Source organism: Ovis aries, chromosome 17, assembly GCF_016772045.2.
Source record: "Ovis aries strain OAR_USU_Benz2616 breed Rambouillet chromosome 17, ARS-UI_Ramb_v3.0, whole genome shotgun sequence".
Taxonomy (NCBI): domain Eukaryota; kingdom Metazoa; phylum Chordata; class Mammalia; order Artiodactyla; family Bovidae; genus Ovis; species Ovis aries.
This window is the reverse complement of record NC_056070.1, coordinates 68355928-68378992: the sequence shown is the minus strand read 5'-3', so window position 1 is coordinate 68378992 and position 23065 is coordinate 68355928. Positions and strand designations below refer to the sequence as shown.

The 23065-nt window shown below is 49.7% G+C and overlaps 1 protein-coding gene across 1 annotated transcript in view; it reads right to left on the bottom strand.

The window, feature by feature from the left end:
• Positions 1-23065, bottom strand: part of ZNRF3 (zinc and ring finger 3) — a 144150-nt gene that overhangs the window by 36371 nt on the left and 84714 nt on the right. The window lies entirely within an intron of this gene.

Here is a 23065-nt window from a genome sequence, read left to right as displayed (position 1 = left end):
GCCCTGTTGAAAATTAAAGCATGGATGCGAGGCTGGAACCAGGCCAGTAGCTGGTGCTGACGGGAAGCTCCTCACAGGCATCACCCGACCAGCTGGTGGACAAGCTGCATCGGCCTGACCACAGGCACAGCGTGAACAGACAGACTCCCTGGGGCTCCCTGAAGCAGCACTTCAGACAGTCTGAGTGGGTTGAGGGCTTCTGGGCAACAGGCGCAGTGGACATGGCCCTTGGGCTCATGACAAGAGGAGTGGGTGGCAGCGGTGGGCTCCTCCCCAGTGGGGATGTGGACTGTTGGTTAGGGATCCATCTGCTCTGTTCAGTTCAGTCACTCAGTCGCGTCCGACTCTTTGCAACCCCATGGACTGCAACAAGCCAGGCTTCCTTGTCCATCACCAACTCCTGGAGCTTACTCAAATTCATATCCATTGAGTTAGTCATCCCACCATCTCATCCCCTTTTGTCTCCTCCTCCCACCTTCAATCTTGCCCAGCATCAGGGTCTTTTCTAGTGAGTCAGTTATTCGCATCAGGTGGCCAAAGTATTGGAGTTTCAGGTTCAGCATCAGTCCTTCCAATGAATATTCTGGGCTGATTTCCTTTAGGATGGACTGGTTGGATCTCCTTGCAGTCCAAGAGACTCTCAAGCATCTTTTCCAATACCACAGTTCAAAAGCATCAATTCTTCAGTGCCCAGCTTTCTTTATAGTCCAACTTTCACATCCATACCTGACCACTGGAAAAACCATAGCTTTGACTAGACCTTTGTTGGCAAAGTAATGTCTCTGCTTTTTAACATGCTGTCTAGGTTGGTCATCGGAGAAAGCAATGGCATCCCACTCCAGTACTCTTGCCTGGAAAATCCCATGGATGGAGGAGCCTGGTGGGCTGCAGTCCATGGGGCCACTAAGAGTCGGACACGACTGAGCGACTTCACTTCACTTTCACTTCACTAGGTTGGTCATAACTTTTCTTTCAAGGAGAAAGTGTCTTTTAATTTCATGGCTGCAGTCACCATCTGCAGTGATTTTGGAGCCGCCCAAAATAAAGTTTGTCACTGTTTCCATCGTTTCCCCATCTATTTGCCACGAAGTGATGGGACCAGATGCCATGATCTTCGTTTCCTGAATGTTGGGTTTTGAGCCAACTTTTTCACTCTCCTCTTTCACTTTTATCAAGAGGTTTTTTATTTCTTTGCTTTCTGCCATAAGTGTGGTGTCATCTGCATATCTTAGGTTACTGACATTTCTCCTGGCAATCTTGATTCCAGCTTGTGCTTCATCCAGTCCGGCATTTCTCATGATATACTCTGTATATAGGTTAAATAAGCAGGGTGACAATATATAGCCTTGATGTACTACTTTTCCAACTTGGAACCAGTCTGTTGTTCCATGTCTGGTTCTAACTGTTGTTTCTTGACCTGCATACAGATTTCTCAGGAGGCAGGTCAGGTGATCTGGTATTCCCATCTCTTTAAGAATTTTCCACAGCTTGTTGTGATCCACACAGTCAAAGGCTTTGGCATAATCAATAAAACAGAAGTAGATGTTTTTCTGGAACTCTCTTGCTCATTCAATGATCCAAAGGATGTTGGCAATTGGATCTCTGGTTCCTCTCCCTTTTCTAAATCCAGCTTGAACATCTGGAAGTTCACGGTTCACGTACTGTTGAAGCCTGACTTGGAGAATTTTGAGCATTACTTTGCTAGCGTGTGAGATGAGTGCAACTGCCCAGTAGTCTGAGCATTCTTTGGCATTGCCTTTCTTTGGGATTGGAATGAAAACTGATCTTTTCCAGTCCTGTGGCTGGACTGTTACACATACACAAGTGGAAGAACCACCATCTGTAGGCTCAACTTCTGATGCAAAGGACAGAACTGATGGGCGAAGAGGAGTTGGGTGGCCTAGGGCAGGTCTGGAGTTACTTGGGGGCCTGGACAGAGCCAGGAGGTGACTGTGGGCAACTGTCCTCCCCTAGATCGGCATATTCTTCTTAAAGGAGGTTGGGAGTTGTGACCATCAGAGGAGACTCTCCGGACCTAGTGTGGCCCAGGGCTCTGTGCACAGGGAACGGCAGCTCAAGAGAGGCGTCCTTCCTATATGCAACTCCAAAATGTGCCATTTTCCCTTAGGAACTTTTGAAGGCACTCACTGGGCACAAGCATCCAGTGACCCATCAGGTGACAGCCCTCAATTGTGCATAGAATGCTCAGGCACGTGGCTTCTTATGTGTCCTTCCCACGCCTCCCAACGTGAGACGATGGACTCCTCACAGAGCATCGAAGAAAGGTGCATCTCTCGTGCTCATCTTCAGCATCTAGAATCGTCCACAGTTTGTTCTGTCCTCTACCCACAGCCCGGTACTTTGGGCGCAGAGAACACTGCTCATTTGCCTTTTTTAGGACAAGAGAGATAAAAATGAGTGAGACCATCTGTGCTAGCCCCTGAGGGTCCTTGGGCAAATCACCGATGTACACGAAACAGAATGAAACTGGTGTGGGTAGATTCTCCACACCTGCGATACTTCGGGATATTCAAGAACTAAGAGGTGAAAGTGTTAGCTGCTCAGCCATGTCCGACTCTGAGACCCCATGGACTGTAGCCCACCAAGCTCCTCTCTCCATGGAATTCTCCTGGCAAGATACCAAAAGGTGATGAGTCGGAAAAGGAGCACAGCCCCTCAGCCTCAGTGCGAGGCTGAAGACATCAGAGCGCCCCGCCACCCGGTTCCAACTCCACCTTGGCCTCGGCACCTCAGAGCTGCAGCTCCCCTCCACCGCTTTGTGTTTTGTTCGCACTGTTCTGCTTCGGGACTTGAGAAACTGCTTGCAGTCTAAGCATGGATTTGAGCGGCGCAAGGGGTGAGGGGCGAGGGGGCTGGGGGCGGTGGTGGTGGCCTAGGATCCAACTTAGCCATCAGCTTCAAATGACCTGGTCAGTCCAGGTGACCCGGCTCTCGGCCCAGCCCAAGCTCTTTGTTTAGGGGTGAGGCCGGTGGCGGGCTGCCCCCCGGCTGCGGTGGTGGGCCCGCATTGTCAGCTTGTTGCTTCTTTCCCCAAAGAGGATCTGGTTACAAAGAGGAGCTGGAAATGTCTTCGCACACAAGCAGAGGCATGGCGGCCCTGCAAAGGCCCCAGGGTAAGGATTAAAGAAAAACAAAATAGAAACCCTTCCATCTCTAATTAGGGTCTTCATTTGCCAAAGTGCCATTCCCCAGCAGGAGAATTTACATTCAGGCCGTTGCTTGGAGTTACTTGGAAAACGTCTCCCAGCAGGTTGGTTCCTCGGCTCAGGCGCCTTTGAGCCAACAGTTTCTGGTTACTTGGAGGGGAGCTGCCTGCATATTGTTTTAACTGGCCTGGCTTCAGCAGCCAGCTTAGCTGTGCGAACAATCTCCCATTCAGAATCCGAAGATAAAAGCACAGTTTGGTTGAAAAATCTTTTCCCCTCCTGCTTTTTTTTTTTTTTTAAACTTGGGAATTATAGGTTTTGGAACTGGCACTATTTCTCTCATACACAAGCGTGTTTTCCCCTCCGCCTTGGTTCCCTGCCAGCAGAGGCTACATCCTGGAGTGCCGCCAGCCACCAGCCCCCACTTCCTCGCCATTCACACCGTGGGGCCGGTGGCAGCTGGCCACGGAGGCCAACAGGAGCTCCCCGTTTGCGAGAGGTCGACCGCAGAATAGTGCGGCCAGCCTGCTGGACCCCTGCGGCCGGCCTCTGAACAGCCTCGGAACTTTCTGTGTGGTTCCATATCATTCTTTGCATCCACAACAGCGCATCTTCCAACACAGGGAGTCGAGAGCCCGGCCTGGGAAGCAAAACATTCTCTTCCTTTCTGGAACTCTCAGGACAACAGTGAATTCTAAACTGAGACCAAGGAGTAGGATGTGTTTGCATCACTTTCTAGGTGTAAGAAAAAATGTTCGCGGGCGATGAATTAAGGAGCAAGTGCAAAAGAGAAAAGAGACATCAAAAGCCCAAGGCCACAAACAGAAAAAGCAAAGAGAGAATCTGGATCTCAACTCAGTTAAAAAATGGGCAAAGGACTTGAACAGTCCTTATCCAAAGCAGATATACAAATAGCCAATAAGTACAAGAGAAGGTGCGCGACATCACTAATCACCGTGTGTGTGCGTGAGTGCTAGGTCACTTGGGTCGTGTCCAACTCTGTGCGACTCCACGGACTGTCGCCCGCCAGGCTCCTCTGTCCATGGCATTCCCCAGGCAAGAATACTGGAGTGGGTTGCCATGCATGCCTCTGGGAGATCTTCCTGAGCCACGGATCAAACTTGCGTCTCCTACATCTCCCGCATTGGCATGCAGCTTCTTTACCACTTGGGGAGCCCTCACTAATCATCAGGAAAATGCAAATCAAAAGCACAATGAAAAACATCACCTCACACCCCTAAAGATGACTACGAGAAAACAAAACACAAGAAGCGCTGATAGGATGTGGAGAAAACTTGAACCCCTGTTCATTACTGGTGGGAATGCTAAATGGGGCAACTGTTGGGGAGAATGGTGTGGTGATCCCTCAAAGAGTTAGGCACAGGATTACCATGTGGTCCAGCATTTCTGTTTTTGGGTACAGACCCAAAAGAACTGAAAGTAGGGTCTTGCAGAGACATTTGTATATCTGTGTTCATAGTAACATTATTCACAGCAGCCAAAAGATGGAAACACCCCAGTCATCCATTGAGCACTGAATGCGTAAACAACCGTGTACACACAAAGATATTACTCAACCGTAAAAAGGAAAGAAATTCTGATACGCGCTCCAACGTGGATGCACCTTGAAGACATTATGCTGAGCAAAAAGCATATGAAAGGACAAACGTTACTTGACCCAACTGACATGAGGCACCTGGAGTCACCAAATTCACAGAGACAGAAGGGAGAGTGGTAGCTGCCAGGGAGGGGCTAGGGAGAGGGGTGGATGGGGAGCTGGTGTTTAAAGGGTCCAGAGTCTCAGCTGGAGAAAAGGAGAAAGTTCTGAGATGGATGCTGGGGATGGTCGCACAAACTGTGAAAGTACTTCATGCCACAGAACTGTACACTTGAAAATGCTTAAAACGGTAACAGTGTTAGTCGCTCAGCCGTGTCCGACCCTCTGTGACCATAAGGACTGTAGGCCACCAGGCTTCTCTGTCCACGGCATTCTCCAGGGAAGAATACCAGAGTGGGTAGCCTTTCCCTTCTCCAGGGGATCGTCCCAAATCAGGGATTGAACCGGGGTCGCCTGCATTGCATGCAGGCAGATTGTTTACCATCTGAGCCACCAGGGAAACTCCATATATACATACAGAACCACAAAGTAGAGAGAAGATTCAGGGTAAAAAGAATAAACGCCACAGGGGAAGGGAAATTAGAGCCCCTGTTTGTGTTCGCGTTGGCCGGGCAGGTTCTACCAAGTACCACTTTAGTTCAGTCATGTAAAAATCCTCTTGGAGTCTACATTTTAAGACCTCTTTGAGTTTATTCCTCTGTTTTACTTAAAGTGCCTCAGAACAGCAATTTACAGCAACATCTTAGAAATGTTCAAACTGGGATTCTGTGTCTAGGCCTGAGCACTCCCAGTTCCCTCCACCGTGTGTTCCTCTTTTGCACACCTCTTGACGTGCTCCCTGGAAATGCCCTCCCTACCAAAGGGCTCTTCTGTCCACTAAAACCAAGAGGTCCAGTCCAGTCACTCTTTCTGGCCACCCCGCCCCGGGACACAGCAAGGGCTTTGCTATTCCTGCCGGCCCCACTCCTGGAGTTTCCCTCCCTCCTGGACTTTCTTACCCCAAACCCAACCATCCTTGAGAGTTCAGTTTCCCCTCTTCTGGAACCCTTTGCTTGCTAACACACCACCAGTCCAGAAAGACTTTTAAGAGAAAGTGATGTATGAGCAAAGACCTGAAGGAGTCGGTCCTGAGGCTCTCTCTGTGCTGGCCTCACAGGGCCCAGAGGGTGGCTGGAGCCTTGAGGACATCCTGAAGCTGCCTGCTAAAGGTTGAGGGACCAGGGCAACCAAGGCAAAGGAGTGGGTGGGAAGCTGTAGTTCTGAGACTTCAGGTAAAATTTACATCCCTGTACACATCCACACCTTCAATCACAAATCCTGGCCCAATAACTGAACAGACCTCCTTGGTAACAAAAAAGATTAACTGGCTCTCTAGATTATCGCAGCCACAGAACGCAGACAAACCACAGAACTGGAACTGGAGAATCAGTTTCGAGTGGTGAGAGACATTTAAGTTTCCCAATCCTTCTATGAAAGCTGCCAAGAAGGATAGTCACTGGCATTTTTTGTCGTGTCCGATTCTTTGCGACCCCATGGACTGTAGCACGCCAGGCTTCCCTGTCCTTCACCATCTCCCAGAGCTTGCTCAAACTCATGTTCAACAAGTCAGTGATGCCACCCAACAATTTCATCCTCTGTCACCCCAAGGGGTGAAAACCCAATCACATTCTTCTGAAGAATGTCTAAATTCAAGGCAAGAGCCATCGCCTGTGTGGTCTCCACCCACCACCCCATGCCCATCTCACTGAGTTCTGTCCTGAGAACACAGAGAAAGAAAACAGTCCTCATTCGTTCAGCCCTGTAGTGCTACGTCCAAGTCAGACAGGCCTGGCCCTGGGGAGGAAGGCGAGGCAGAAAACCCAACAGGTTCAAGTGAATCAAGACTCCTCTCTTTCCTAGTTTCTTCAAATCACGAGACCGACAACCTGCTGCTGCTGCTAAGTCGCTTCAGTCGTGCCTGACTCCGTGCGACCCCATAGACGGCAGCCCACTAGGCTCCTCTGTCCCTGGGATTCTCCAGGCAAGAATACTGGAGTGGGTTGCCATTTCCTTCTCCAATGCATGAAAGTGAAAAGTGAAAGTGAAGTGGCTCAGTCGTGCCTGACTCTTAGCGACCCCATGGACTGCAGCCTACCAGGCTCCTCCGTCCACGGGATTTTCCAGGCAAGAGTACTGGAGTGGGGTGTCATTGCCTTCACAACCTAACAGGGCCAAAGTAAATCATCACACCACGTTAACTTCTGCATGTTGAGGTGGATCAAGACTCTCGAGAGAGAGTCAGCTGAGACCCTGGATCACCCCGCAGCGCACGTGGGTGATCCGCAACCCCCAGACCCCACAGCCAGACCCTGAACAGCTCATGATCTCCTGCTCCCACTGGTAAGAATACGGTTTGGAGCACGTATTCTGCCCCCCAGACAGGATGTGGTGAGGATGACATTCTTGAATATAGAGAGCTTGTGCCACCATCGTATGTTCCAGACTCATCATCTGAGCATGCAAATGAGAGAGGGACCATTTCGGGTAGCTTTGTAAAAAGGAACAAAATTGAGTTTTCATAGAAAGGGCAAACGAGCAAGAGAAAAAAGAGTAAGTGTGATCAAAATATTATAAAAGGCAGGTAGCTTAGTGGTAAAGAATCTGCCTGCCAATGCAGGAGACACAGGAGATGCAGGTTGGATCTCTGGGTCGGGAAGATCCCCTGGAAGAGGAAATGGCAACCCACTCCAGTGTTCTTGCCTGGAGAATCCCGTAGACACAGGTGCCTGGTGGGCTCCAGTCATGGGGTCACAAAGAGTCGGACACGACAGTGTGACTAAGCACCCACGCACACAGAGCGAGGTAGCAAATTAACAGCTGGAGAAACATCCAGTTTCCCACAGGCCTCTAGTTCAGGAAGCCCAAGGCAGAAATTAACATTTGGGCTCCGAGGGAAGGGGGCAGGCTTGATATCTGAAAGGTGAGTTCTCAGGGGACATTTCATCTTTTAGTTCTGGCAACACCGTCCAGCAGCCCTCCCAGATCACTGACACTGCCTCTGTCTCTAAAAATCATGTGAGAGGCTCCACTCCTCTGCGATATTCAACAAAGAGCGAAGACAAAAGTCAAGCTGGGAGGCGGGGCGGGATGACTGCTCCGCCATCTGTGGTCCTGGAGGAGTGAACAGGTACCACCCGGGCCACCCTGGCTCCTGGGACACGAAGCAGGGCCATCTACACTGACTCCATTCTCTGCTGACCCTAAAGACACAGTCTAGCAGAGGAAGTCACCCCCGACCTGCCAGGCCCACGACCTTCCTCAAAGCAGCCTCCTCTCCCTTGCCCTCTCCTGCCACTCTCTTCCAATCGGGCTTGGTTCTTTCCTTCAGTTTCAGAAAGGCTCCCAAACTCTCATCAACCTGTGATCTCTACATCCCATCCAAGCCCACCGGGGCATGTGAGACCGGCGCACGCTTACATACACCCAGGCGGCAGAGCCGCACTGGGCGGAGGGGAGGCTTCCCTCTGGGCGGGCGGGCAGTGAGGGTCAGAGGCCTGGCTCGGAAGAGCGGCTCATTGTGTGGCCGCCTGGGGCAGGCAGCGCGAGCACCCGGAGGGGAAAGGTTCCCTTTGAAGCACATGGCGCTGAGCGCTTCCCAGTGACCATGGAAACAGACGCAGTGGGTTCCCAGCCTGAGAACCAGCGAGAGCAGCCTTGATTCAAACGTCAAACACGCACTTGGGGTCTGAAAGGCGGAGGCGGGAGGGGCAGGCGGCCCGCGGGGGCTGGCAGGAACTGAGCGGCTCCCTGGTAGGAGAATCTGGCCAGTGAAGCCCAGCAGGTTCACAGGGTTTCCTTTTCATTCCCGAGGCTTTCTTCTCGCTCCCGTCACTGCCCCTCGGGTCCCATTCAGCACCTCATCAGATCAGTAGAGCCGGCCCTTTGGCTGGCCTGCTGGCGGCGGGGCCTGCAACCCGAGGGAGGTGATCAAAGGAGCCGCCCGGTGCTCCCACCTCCCTCCTGCCGCCCTCCTCCTCGGATGAGGCCCTGCCAAGGTGATCCAGTGGAAGCCGCCGGGGTGGGGGGTGCGGGGCAAGGAAGACAGGCAGTTTTCACGTCTGCTGTTCTCTTCTCAGAAGAGACCCAGGCATGGTTTGAACAGAGAAGACACACCACTGGCAGGTCAGAGTTACCTCCTTCAAGGATTTCTCTGCTCTTAAACCAGGAGACCCAGAAACCACCTAGAGTGATGTGCTCTGGGTGCACCTGGATGCCACCCCCGGATCCTCGCCCCCCTGAGACTTGCTGCTTCCGGGTCCTCTCATAGTTGTCCACCTCCCAACCCTCGAGATGGAGGAAGTTACACTGAACAAGTTATCTGTGATGCTATGCCCCATCTCTTCAGGGTTCCAATTTAAATGGGGGGTCGGGGAGGTAGGGGCAGGGGAGGGGGAAAATCTATCTGTGATTTTTTTTTTTTCCCAGCATGGAAGAGGAAGTGATGTGATTAGAGTCTGTTGAAGAGGAAAGATCTTGCCCTGACTGATGAGAATCTTTTCTCTCAGGTGGGACTGAATCAAAGTTCAACAGCATCCTGCTGGGCACAGGGCCAGGGCCAGTGAGAGAAGTGAGCCCACTTCTCAGCCTGGCCTCATGGCCGCCACTGAGCAGGGCAGGCTTTGGCCCTGACCAGCGGCTCCTGGGGAAGGTGGTGTTTGGACAGGCCTGTAATTTGAAAGGCCCATTAGGTACCTTCTCCCTTTCTTACCTTTGTTGGGCTGCCAAAACATTTACTTGACTTCTTAACTCTAAATCTCTGAAACACACCTGCGTTGCCTAAAACAGGCAATTTTCTTAGTTTCTCTCATTCGGAGAAGAAAGCCCAAGCTAAGCAGAGATGACAATAGCACAGAGGGATAAAGAGGGTGGGGGCCTGGGAAGAGATGAGGCTTTATATAACACCGGCTTCCTGATAGAATGTGGTGCTTCAGAGACGGGTGCCTACTGCATTTGTTATTTATTTATTTATTTATTTTTGGTGGGGGTGGGTTAGTTTGCAGGGCAGTGAGCATAGCTGAAAACAATCCTACAAAAGGTAATCCTTTTGCAAAACAAACTGATTCTATTTTGACCTTTAGGGGAAGAGTCCATTTCCATGTCAGGTAAACATTCTGTGTGGTAGCCTACTGCATCCAGTCATCCGTCCAGCCATCTAACATACTTGTGATAGAAAAGTCAACTGCACTGTAATACAAGCAGAGGAACTGGAGACCGTATAACAGGAAAAAGGGGTGCGTAAACGACAAATAGCATTTTCAGGGTCTTAGGTGAATTTCAGATGCCATAAACGACGTGTGCACGTGTGCTCAGTGAGGTCCAACTCAGGGACCGTCGTCTACCAGGCTCCTCTGTCCATGGGGCTTCTCCAGGCAAGAATACTGGAGTGGGCTGCCATTTCCTTCTCCAGGGGATCTTTCCAACCCAGGGATTGAACCCTTGTCTCCTACATTGGCAAGCAGGTTCTTTACCACTGGGAGCCACCAGGCAAGCCCTGTAAATGACACAAATAACTGCAAAGAGTTTTTTCTCCCCCTTTTCTCAGTGTTTCCAACCTCATGAAAAGAACTTGGGAAAAGAACCTCACATCTAGCAAGCGAGACGCCTCTGCACCACTGGCTCCCACTGCCACCTGGGTCTGTCTATCAGCCCTGGTTTCGGCCGGGGACTTTCTGAAGCATATGCTTGCCGAGGCTGAGTGGTGTGAGGTGAGGCCTTGCAGGCTGGCGGTGGTTACAGCCAGAACTCAGAGGAAGGCCCCCGCACTGCCTGTGCTCTTGGGAGGACATCATCCCGGTCAATGACTCACGACCCCAAAGACACCTACACCCTCTCTGTAGAACAAGTGTGCAGCCAACAGTTAGGGAGTTCTTTTCACAGAGCCGGTGCTCATCGGCAAAACCTTTTAAGAGAAAAATTATTTTGGAAATATTTTTCAAGATCCTGAATGTTCTAAAATGGGACTTGTGAGCGGCTGTCTTCTCCAAGGCACTAACAGCACAATGGAGATGGGCACCTTGCTGACAGCTGGCACTCGCCTACATCCTTCCCGTAGCACTTCAAAACTGGCTCTTCCTTTCCCTTTGTTTTGGTAGACTGTCTTGTCTTCTCTACTTAAGCCTGACAGAATATAACCTTAAGCCTGAGAAATCAGGTCCCTGAGCCTGGTCCCCAGGGGCACCCACATTCATAGGCATCTGCTGGGATTCTGGGAAGTGGCGGGCCAGTGTTTCCTGGCCCTCTGTTAGCTTTAAGCCTCTTGAGGGGGAAAGAGGGTAAATTCTTCATTACAAACCCCAGAAGGGCCTTAAATATATGACCAGTAAGGACAACTAGTGGGTCTCAGTGAAAGAGAAAGCTTTCCTTCTAGTGATAAACTATGATGGAAAAGAATGTGAAGAGGAATACATATGTGTGTAACTCATCACTTGGCTATACAGCAGAAATGAACACAACATTGTAAATCAACTATACTCGATAAAATTTAAAAGAAAAAAAATGAGCTTTCCAATGATTTCTTTGGCATAATATTAAAAGAAAAAATCAACTGGACTCTGCTGAAATTTAAGCTTTTCTGCTCCAAAGGACACTATCAACAAAGTGAAAGAAAACCCCCAGTATAGGAGAAAATATTTGCAAATCGTATATCTGATAAGGGACAGGTATCAAGGATATATGAAGAACTCTTAGGATCTGAATAGCCATTCATATTTCTTCATAGAAGATATGCAAACTTTCAATAAGCACATAGAACAGATGCTCAATATCATTATCCAACAGGAAAATGCAAAGCAAAACCACAATGAGATACCACTTCATACCCACTAGGACGGCTGTAATCAAAAAGACAGATAATAACAAGTGTTGGCTAGGATTTGGAGGAATCTTACACTGCGTGCGGCCCCTTGGGAAAACAGTTTGGTAGTTCCTCAAAGGCTAAATAGTTATCATATGACCCAGCAATTCCGCTCTTAGTTACCTACCCAAGATAGATGAAAACCGATAGCTACACCAGGTCATGCACACAAATGTTCATAGGAGCATCACTCTAGTAATCCAAAAGCAGAAACAATCTAAATGTTTTTATCCATGCATCGATGGATAAACAAACAATAAATACACAATGAACTATCATTTGGCAATAAAGAGAAATGATGTGCCGACAGCTTATTCCCACGTGGACGAACCTAGAAGACATCATGCTAAGCAAAATAGAAACAGATACAGAAGTTCATGTTCTGCATGATTCCATGTATACGGAATGCCTGGGATGGAGGGGAGATGATGGCTCGGTGGTACGTGGTTTCTTTCTGGGTTGATGAAAACACTCAGACATCTGATAAGGGACTTCTATCCATAATATATAAAGAATATGAAAATACTACGATTGATAGTGGGTGATGGTGGCCCAATTCTGTGAATATACTAAAGTCCACTGTGTGTACACGTGTGTGCTCAGTCGTGTCCGACTCTTTGTGGCCCCATGGACTGCAGCCTGCCAGGCTCCTGTCCATGGGATTTCCCAGGTGAGAATACTGGAGTGGGCTACCATTTTCTTCTTCAGGGGATCTGCCTGACCCAGAGATTGAACCCATGTCTCTTGCATCTCCTGCACTGGCAGGTGGACACTTTACCACTGAGCCACCTGAGAAGCCCCCCCAAACCACTCTATACTTAGATAAAAAGAAGCCTTTGTGTGGGAACAACCTGATCAGTCATTTCTTTTCTATTTCTGTGTAGATTCCAATCATCTGAAAACTTATTTCTTGAACAGAAATGCGTAGAAAGTTTTTGATAGGGAAAAGATCTTGGGCATTTCAAAGTTGAAATAGGCTTGACTGGCAGTTGGTTTTAACCACAGTATACATCTCCTAGTAAAACTTATGTGTGTGTGCTGAAATGGAGTGAAACTTGGATATGATGATGAATAGATTCTGAAAGCAGCTCCCCATGCTGACAGAGTTGGGGCAGGGCTATGATATACTTAAGGGTTTCCTGGTGGATCAGATGGTAAAGAATCTGCCTGCAGTGCAGGAGACCTGCGTTCAGTCCCAGGGTCAGGAAGATCCCCTGAAGGAGGGAATGTCAACCCACTCCGCACTGACTGGAGAATTCCATGGACAGAGGAGCCTGGTGGACTTACAGTTCAAAGGGTTGCAAAGAGTCGGTTACGACTGAGTGACTAACACTTTCATACTTTCATGATATACTTACTGAGTGGGAGAGAATGAGGTTTAATTAGAATTCCCTGGTCTAAAGAATAGCAACAGCAGGCATTTGCTTTGTTGATCTACCAATGGATTAATCCTTTTAAATGTGTTTGTAAGCAGGACTCCCCAACAGTCCAGTGGTTAGTACTCTGCACTTCCTCTAAAGGGGGAGTGAGTTCAATCCCTGCTTAACTAATTCCATAAGCTGCACAGCGTGGCCAAAATTAAGTGACTAAATTTGCCAAAAAAAAAAAAAAAAAAGTGTTTGCAAACAAGCATATTTTACTTAACTTGAGGACTATGTTCTGAAACAACAAAAATTAAAACAGTGTATTACTGGCCTTAAAAGGGATACAGAATCTGACAGTAGATAATACTGTCTGCTATAGGTTTCAGTAGCTCAGAATATGTTATATTTTTAAAGGAGGAGGATACATAAAACGAAGGAAATAACAACTTTGAGAAAGGCAGAGACTCTAATTAGCCATTCCCTGATGTTACACATCAAAATAAATTGGAGTGATTTAGAGATGTAACATATTAAAAGAAAAACAATGATAACAGAAACAGTACAAAAGGCAAAATGATTCTAAGCTTGCAAGGGAGGGGAGAAAATAATTAACTTTAAAAGCAATAGGGGAAATCATGAAGGAGTGATGGCTATGTAAAAACTTTAAACTTCTGCATGCCGAGAAAGCTAAAACAACAGACAGAATTAGTAAACACAAGGGCCAGTTTAAAAACATTCCAAACAAGGAATTAATATGTTGCTATTAAAAAAAAAACAAACCACTACATTAAGATCTACCCATAAATGAGCAAGGGGCCAGAATAGACAATTCACAAGAGAGGAAATTTAATTAGTAGATGGAAAGATGCTTGGCGCTTCAGTAAAGAAACATAGTAACTGTAACGGTCAGTGTTAGCTGTTTGCTTCTGTGGGAAATGGTTCACACTTACTTTACTAGTGGCAAGGTAAACTGAGGGAACTTTCCTGAAAAGCAATTTGCAACTGTTTGCAGCAAGAGTCATTAAAAAATGTTTATGTCCTTTGATCTATAATCTGCTCCTGGAATATTACCATCAGAGAATAATTCAAAGAGATAAAGCAAAAAACCTGAAAATCCATCTTACATGAAGAAAGCTTTCAGTGTGGCTTCTTTGTAAAGATTAAAAATAAAACAGAAGCCGCCTAATTCCTGAACCCTGGGGGTCAGCTACATCATCGCATGCTCCGCTGTCATGTCATGCAGCCGATGAAAGGACAGGTTACAAAAATAACAGCAAACTGGTCAGCTGACTAGCATGTGTTATCAAGTTTAAAAAGGCAGAACAGAGATGCATACCTTCATAATAATTACATTAAAAATCAGACTTGGGTTCCCTGGAAGACTGGAAGGGAATAAATCAAGACTGACAGTACTTGAATTACAGGAGTAAAATTAAAGTTGGATTTTCCCCTTTGGCTTTTAAATAATCCATAATTAATTGTTTCATGCAGCAAATATCTACCAAGTGTCCAATATAGGTACTAGGCACTATTCTTGGCACTAGGAATATAGGACTGTGTAAAATTATTATATTGCTTTAAAAAAAAAAAAAGGAAAGGGACCAGAAAATTGTTAGTTATAGAAACAGTAAAATAAGTTAATGCTATAAATTCTGGGTATATCTTTAAAATTAGGGACTATAAAATGTTAAGATTCTATTAATTGAAACTCTAAGAAAAGGGAAAACATTACAAAAATAACTCATCTGAAAAAAAGAAAATCTAGGGACTTCCCTGGTGGCCCAGTGGTTAAGACCCAGAGCTTCCACTGCAAGGGCAGGGCACACGGGACCCCTTCATCCAACCCCTTAATCCAACTTTATGGCCAAAAGCAAACCAAAAACAAACAATTTACAAACAGATTAAAGAAAAAAAAGAAGATTTTGAAGCTAACTGCTTTAAAATCTGATTTCTAAAGACTGAGCCAAAATAACAAAGGTTCCTAGCAAATATCATATTCTTTCTTCTGAGGTTCATTTAAGAGTTGATACTTTTGAAATGGGCTTCCCAGGTGGCACTAGCAGGTAAAGAACCTGCCTGCCAACGCAGGAGATGTAAGAGACGCGGGTTCGGTCCCTGGGTTGGGAAGATCCCCCTGGAGAAGGGCATGGCAATCCACTCCAGTATTCTTGCCTGGAGAATCCCTTGGACAGAGGAGCCTGGTGGGCTACAGTCTGTAGGGTCACACAGAGTCGGACACGACTAAAAAGCGACTTAGCATGCAGCATGCTTGTGAAAATCCATCAGCAATGGGGTAAAGTGTAATAGGGATAGCTGTGTGCTTTATGAGCTTCCCTGGCGGCTCGGACAGTAAAGAATCTGCCTGCAGTGCGGGAGACCCAGGTTCATATCCCTGAGTCGAGAAAGGGATGGCTACTCACTCTAGTATTCTTGTCTGGAGAATTCCATGGGCAGAGGAGGAAATATAGCCCAAGATCTTCAGGCAGACTAGAAATTTATTTTATCCAGCAGTGCTTAGAACTACTGGAACGTGTTGGTACTCTTTAGTATTTTTATAACTAGCAAAAATGAGGCAGGATTTAAAGGGTTTCAGTATCCCAATTGTTAAGACTGTCTCAAACTTAAACAGCACAGAACGTATTAGACTACAGGGCCTGAAGTCTGATTTGGAAAGTAAGATCACCAAAGCAGAATGCTACCTTTTATCAGATGAAATATGGTGCTTTCTGTACGGGGAACAAACTCGAAAGACAATGAGGCGGAGAAATGGCTTCTGTCCACAGTTAGCAGACAAATCTGGCCAGCATCCCTGCTCCTCTGCGTCTGCACCCAGTGGGACTCTGGGTGCCCAGCTTGGGCAGAGAGGAGATGAGAACGGAGAGTAAGTAGATGGAGCCTTGGGGCTGATCTCCAGGTATGAGAGATGCAGGTCACCTGACTTGGGACTGTTTCTACACACATTACCACGACTTACTCTGCTAGGTTCTAACTTCATTTATAATTCAGAATGGCCTCTCAAAAGTAGACAAGGTCATCAGCTACTTAAAATTTTATTTGTTTATTTATTTTTGGCTGCACTGGGTCTTCATTGCTGCATGTAGGCTCTAGACCTTGGGCTCAGTGGTTGCCCCAAGACAGGTGGGATCTTCCCGGACCAGGCATTGAACCAGTGTCCCCTGCATTGGCAGGCGGATTCTTTACCGCTGGACCACCGGGGAAGACCCATTAGCTACTTCTGATGGTCTTTTCTGCTGGCCTGTCACACCAGCCCCAGTTTCCTAGGACAGTCTCGTTTGTGGCTTCTGCTCTATTGAGAGCCTGGTTCACTTGGAGCGGACAGTGGCTAGAGGAGTGGTGTGAGCCGGACTTCCCCCGGCCCAGGGAGGTGGCCAGCAGCCTCAGACCGCCAGAAACATTATTCTGCTTTATTCACTCGCTCTACTGTCAAAACTGCCTAAAGCCTTTCAGGGGATTTCAAAGAAAAGTTTCGGTTAGCCTTTTATAGCTGAAAATGTCTCAGATCTAGCTTAAAAAAAAAAAAAAAAAAGTCTTGTGCTTAATATAGCCTGTTAACCAAGAGGTTCCTGGAAGATTTAGGTGAAGAAGAAAAGCATCCCATTAAAAGTTTGTGACTTTCAAACCAGACACAGGACGTGAGAAGCAAAGTGGTATTCCCTGAGATTTTCCTTTTTCCATTCATATCATGCCAATCTTTTCTTCCTGATCTGATTTCTTTTACTAAGTTCCTTTCTTGCTTTCCTTTTTAACCAAATATGGGAGGTATGTACCCAAGTGCTCCTTAAAATAAATCTGAGGAGTCTTCCAAACTTCCTCTCCAGCCAGAAACCCACCTCATCTCAGGAGTATGTTTAGAGTGGGGAGGAAACTGATATTTGCCGAGCATTCACACCCTCTGAGACTGACGGACATCATTTTTTAAAATCATCACAATGCTCTTTACAGAGGGCAGCATGGAGAAATGAAGACAGAGGGAGGTGGACCGGCCCAGGGTGAGGCGCACAGAGGAGTGCAGGGGGCCTGGGTGGTGACGGCACAGCGCATCCTCGCAAATCCTGCTCCCCGCACTCCTCACGCGGAAACAAACGTGCCCTGACACAGATCACGCACTTCAGCCAACACGCCACCAGACACCACGGACCTGCCTTTGTACCAGAGGCCAGCGGGCACAGAAGCAAAGGAAGAAGTGGGAGTTAAGGGTCTGCTCAGGGAGACAGCACAGGTCCCAGAGAGACGGGACTTCTCACCGGTGACACTAGTTAACGTCCGGGCCGGAGTGTGCTTTGCTGCTAGGGAGGCCTGGCCTGTGCACTGAGGGGTGCTGAGCAGCAAAGCCGCATCCCCGACTTCCACTTGCTTGATGCCAGCAGCAGCCCCAGCCCACCCCCACCCTGTCCTGGATATTTCAGTCTGAAAACCAAACAGGTTTCCTGATACCGCCAGATGACCTTAGGGAGGGGTGTGTGTGCACAGGCGTTTTTGCGCCCCCCACACACACCCCAGCTGAGAATCACTGCAATAAGAGGACCCAGGGGACGTGCTCTGGGAAGGTGTGGCACAAGTAAGCGTCCCCAACACAGGCGCTCCTGGGGATACCATGGCAAACTGCTCAGTCACAGTGCCCTGAGCTCAGGTATGTGGCAAACTTCACACTCACTTCCCAGCAGTGCCTGTGATGGGGGGCGGCTGCTCTGAGACCCTGCTCCAGTCGGCCAGTACATTCCTTTGGCTCTTGAGACGCAGCCGGGGATCTCATTCCCAGGGGCGCTAGGCTGGGCTTGGCCTAGGAGTCAGGGTCCCCAGGGTTGCAGAGGACACCCACCTGTGACCGGACCCTGGATGAGGAGGGCACGATGACCCCCACTCCCACCATTCATCTCCCCAACTCTTCCACCTCCTCTCTGAAACCCTGGCCCCGTTAAACACTAATTCCTCATCCTTTCCTCCCCGCAGCCCTGGCAACCAGCACTCTACTTCTGTCTCTAAGGATCTGACTACTTAAGTAAGGGCACTGTGAGTGCTGAAAGCAACCGGAGGATAATAAGGGAAGAGGGGAGGGAGAAAGGAAGGGAGCTTGGGCACCAAGAGCCGCTGGTTGATTTGTGTCTCTGGCCGTGCGTGAACCTGACGTACACTCGCCCCCTGAGGTCCCTCCTGTCTCCGGAAGGTGGAATCGGGCAGAGGGGTTTGGTGACCATCCCAGGCCACGTGGATCTGGGGGCTGGAACTGGGCTTTAAATTCAGGTTAGTCTGGTGACTAAACCCAAATCTTAACTGTTACGTGTTCCCGCTCCCCCCAACCATCTTGAAAACAGTGAATTCCTTTGATCCTGTTTTCTGTCTTGCAGTCACTTTGGGCACCAAGGGATTTGTTCTCTAGAACAAGTTACCAAGAAACACTCCGAGGGCTGGAAGTGGGGTTCCATTCTGCACCGACCCCTCACCCCTGGGTTTCCCGCAGCTCAGTCGCACAGGACGGTGGTTCCCAGCAGTGTCTGCCCGCCGTGCTCGGCCAGGAGGCCGCCACAGGTGGAAGCAGAAGAGGCTGGGTGGAGAGCCGGGAGATCTGAGAGCGAACGCGAGGTCAACATCGTCGGCTAGAGCCCCATCAGAGCTCCCAAAGCCTTGGTGTCTGGACCCGTTCAGCTCCAGAAACACCCGCCAGCACGGTAACCTGACTGATCCTCTCCCTAGACCTAGACACCACTGCCAAGCAAACTCCCCAGCAAACCTTCAGTGGCTCCCAGCTTCCTGGGGTATGGAGATGAAACCCTGTCATCTCAAAGCCTCTTCCTGCCCCAGCAGCTTTCAATACCCACCGAAGAACCTGCTCCCGCTCTCCCTGCCTGCCTCACCCCCTCGCACAGCCCCTCCAGCCACTCGCTCCCAGGGACGGGCCCTTGGTTCAGGACAAGAGGAAGCGGCTCCTCCGGGCACAGGAACCAGAGCAGGGGCGGCTTGTGAGCATACATGTGACCCGGTGCCGGCAGGGCCTGCTGAGGCACAGTAGCCCAGAGCTGGCCCTCGCCAGCTTCCTTCTGGAAAGTGCATCTTCCACCCCAGCTTCCCCACAAGACACACACACAGAGCTGGGCAGTTCCAGCATGTTCCCAGACCCAGATCACAGCTGACAGACTAAAGGGAGCACCTGATCCAAGATGCATCGGATCAAGGGATATTGGGGCGCTGTTTCCCCCCAGGAGATAGCGAGCGGGGGTGAAATGAAGCAGACACCCAGAAGACTCGGGGAGGGGCCCCGGCACTGAGCCCCGTGGTCGGCAGCTGCAGAGGGGCACAGCACCCCCACCTCGGGCTCCCCGACGACACTTGGAACTTCAGGAGCGGATCCCCCTCTGGGCTCAACACAGCTCAAGCGGGGTTTCTACTCAATAGAACCAACACTGCTCACGTGGCCAGCAAGCACTGACGCGCACCCAATTCTTAAATCCACAGAAACCGGCAAAGACGACAGGAGGCAAGAGGAAGAGGCGGCGGGACAGGCCTCACCTCAGGTTTTGGCTCAGCCCCTGGGAGCCGTCTGACCTCAGGAGACGTTGAGATGTCCTCAGCACAGGATGGGGACCTAGACACGGCAGCAGGGTTGGCTTGACGATGGGAGGAGACGCTGCGCGGGACGCTCTCGGCGAGTGCCCAGCACACGAGGGCTGCTGTCACACCCTCGCGGGGCGTCCACCGAGGGCCGGGCACTGTGCTCGGGGCTCCCCGCAGAACTCCCGCCACAATAACAGGGGCGGCACGGGCCCTGGTGAGAACAGGCCCCAGAAACTGAAGGGACCTTTCCAAGGCCACTCAGCCAAAGCTGGGTTCTCTTTGACTTAGGCCGCCTGCTTTTCTTGTCTTTCTGCTAACTTCCTGCTGTCCTCCTGAGGACTGGTGAGAACCAAGTTCAAGTCTGTTGACCATCCTGTGCTTCAGAACCCTAAGAGCCCCCTCCAGTGTGGGGTGTGGGGTACGGAGCTCTGCCCTGCTCCCATGTTTGGTGACTCCAGGCCAAGCAGGCTGTGTTGGATCTGAGCAAGTCTGATGTGTTCCCTGCCACGAGGCTGTCCATGCGGTGGCCGGACGATGTCTTACCTATCCCATAGGATGTTTATTCAATAAATACTGCTTGAATTGAAGGGCTGAAATGCCTGGGGACTAAACACAGACTCTTACAACTTTGGAGATGGTTGAAGACCCTTACTTTCAAAAGCAAGCTGCTCGGAAATGTCTGCTTTATTCTGTTTTAATTTCTGAAAACTTAGATCATCGCGGGTAACACAGCCAGTCTTTTAGTGCTGCAACTAGAAATCTCTGAAAGGTAGAATCTCAAGGGAAGCTTTTTAATATGATACAGAAGTTCAACATATCAGACGAGCAAGGAACCCAGGGCAGCCTCGTCACATGATGCGGAAGGGAGAGGCCCAGGAAGTGGAAGGGACTTGCCGGGGGTCTGGCCTAGAACCCTGGCCTGCTGCATTCTGGGGGGCGGGGATGGGGTGGGGCGGTTTACCCCCATCCCAACTCTGCAACCCTCCCAGTCCCCGAGCTGATCCAACTGTCTGCCTTTACCTCCTCCAGAATCAAAAAGATTATAAAGAGGGGATCGTAAATCACTTTTCTCTCTTGAGTTTACAGTGTTCCCTTTTTTTGAGGAGTTCAAAAGCACTCAGTAATAAACCCAGGTGATGAGTTTATGTCTTTCACTCTTAAAATGAAACTTTATTTGAACTCCTGGAGAGGCATTTAAGGTTGTTTTAATTTAGGACGTTCCTCTGGTATTTCAGCGTTTTGCCCCATGGCGTTTTCTGTGGGCGGGTAGGTGAAGGGCGTGGGTGATGGGGCAGGGAGAGGGGTCTATGTCTCCGCCTCCCCGAACAGGCCCTTCCAGATGCTGGCGGACCCCCCCTTCTATGGTTTTCAACAAGTCTCAACATCCACGGGAGGAGGAGGGGGCCCACCCGCACCCCCACGGGGACTTGGCTGCCCACCTCCTTCTTGCCCTCGCCGCTGAGAGCAGGGGGAAACATGCCTGAGTACAGAAAACTACGCTGAGCGTCCGCGGTGGGCTGGACCACCCTGCTCATCCAGCAATACCCTCTTGCCACTGCGCTTGCTTGGGGGCTCGGGAAGAAAGAAAGGGCAGCTGGCAAAGTAAATAAAACTGAAGCCGGAAAAAAAAACCGACACTGAAGAAGAAGGTGAGAGGGCAGAAGAGAGGGAGGGAGGGAGCGAGGTGAGGAAGGAGACAGGGAGAAAGGCCTGACTCCGGGTACCTCCTCAATCAACCCAGGTTTTAGGCAAACGTGAAACTGCCCTGCTGTGTCTGGCCCTGGCGGTTTTGCTCAAGATTTTATGCGGGTGTTAAGCCAAATTTCAGTCACTAACCACGTGTGAATACTGCCTGGCCACCACACAGCCCCTCCAAACAGAACCGTGGCGGCGGGGACAAGGGGTCAGGGGCGGCCTGTTGCTTGCAAGCAGGCGGAATCTCGTGCTGAGGTCCTGCATTCAATAAATACTTGGTGAGGAAATGAACATGACATGCAGTATACGTCAAGGGTTTCTATTCCTTCTGGCTTCACGGGCGGGCAGGCCAAGCCATACACAGCGCAAGTCACACCCACTCCATGGCTGTCCCAGGTAGAGGAGCAGCAGCTGGGTTCTTGGAGTGACTTCAACGCTGCTCGGGCCCCAGGGGACCATGGTGGGCGGGGCCGGGGGGGGGGCCCCTGTTCCAGCCCATTTACAGACGCACGGGTGGAGGCCCACCAGACTGCAGCCGAGCCGCTGAGCCCTGCGGAGCAGTAGCTTCAGTACAAAGGAAAATATCCTATTAGGGGAGTGTTAGCTACAAGGAGAGCACTGTGCCCAAGCTTTGGATGTGGCTGGCATTCCTCCTAGGAAAACACTAACGTTTTCTTGAGGGGGTTGCTGCTCTCTGAGCATCATTAGGCAGCACGGCCACCTATTTAAACGATGAAGGATGGGGCCTGGGCCACCTGAAACACATCGAATCGACTACATGAACTGGAAACCAAACAGGCAATAGTCCCTGTGGGTTTTTTTTTCTGTTTTTCCTTCTTCTTCTATAAAAGGGTGGTTGAGGGGGTGGGGCGAGGGGAGGGTGTTTCCTGGTGGCTCAGTGGTAAACAATCCCCCTGCCAATGCAGGAGACACGGGTCCAATCCCTGATCTGGGAGGAGCCCACAGGTCTCAGGGCCACGAAGCCCACGCACCCTAGGGCTCGCGCTTCCAAACAGGAGAAGCTACCGTAGTGAGAAGCCCGCGACTGCAACTAGAGGAGAGCCCTTGCGGCAATGAAGACTCAGCACAGCCAAAGTCAAAAAATTGAAGAAGAAGGCAGGGGAGCTTGACAAGTGGTCGGAAGCTACCCAGGAGACAGGTGGGACAGAAACGTCACAGGTCCATGAGGGCTTTCTGGGCCAAAAGTCTGCAAGGAGACACTCACCGGGAGATTTTCTTTCTCTTTCTTTTTCGTATTTAGCTATTTATTTGGCTATGCCGGGTCTTGAGTTCCGGCATGCAGGATCTTTAGCGGCAGCATGCAAACTCTTAGTTGTGGCATGTGGGATCTAGTTTCCTGACCAGGGATTGAACCCAGGCCTGCTGCATTGGGAGCGTGGACCACCAGGCAAGTCCCCTGGGACATTTTCAAGTGTTGGACAAGGCTCTCTCTCAAGTGCCCTGTATCAGAACCACTTTGCTCTGGACTGAAGCTCCTCAGGAGGTCAGAACCAGGACTGTTTTCCCCAGCCCCCTCCAGTTCTCTCCCCATGATGCCTAGAACAGCTGTTTCTGAGAAGATTAAAAAAAAAAAAAAAACCCAAGCGATAACACTTTTCCTTAGGCTGTACTACCGTCCTCCAACCAAAATCCGAGTAGCTTTCTCCAAACCTTTCTCTTTACCAAAACGATCCAGTTTAAAACAAGATGTCATCTGTTATATTTTAACATCACTGACATATGGTTTTCCAAAATAAAT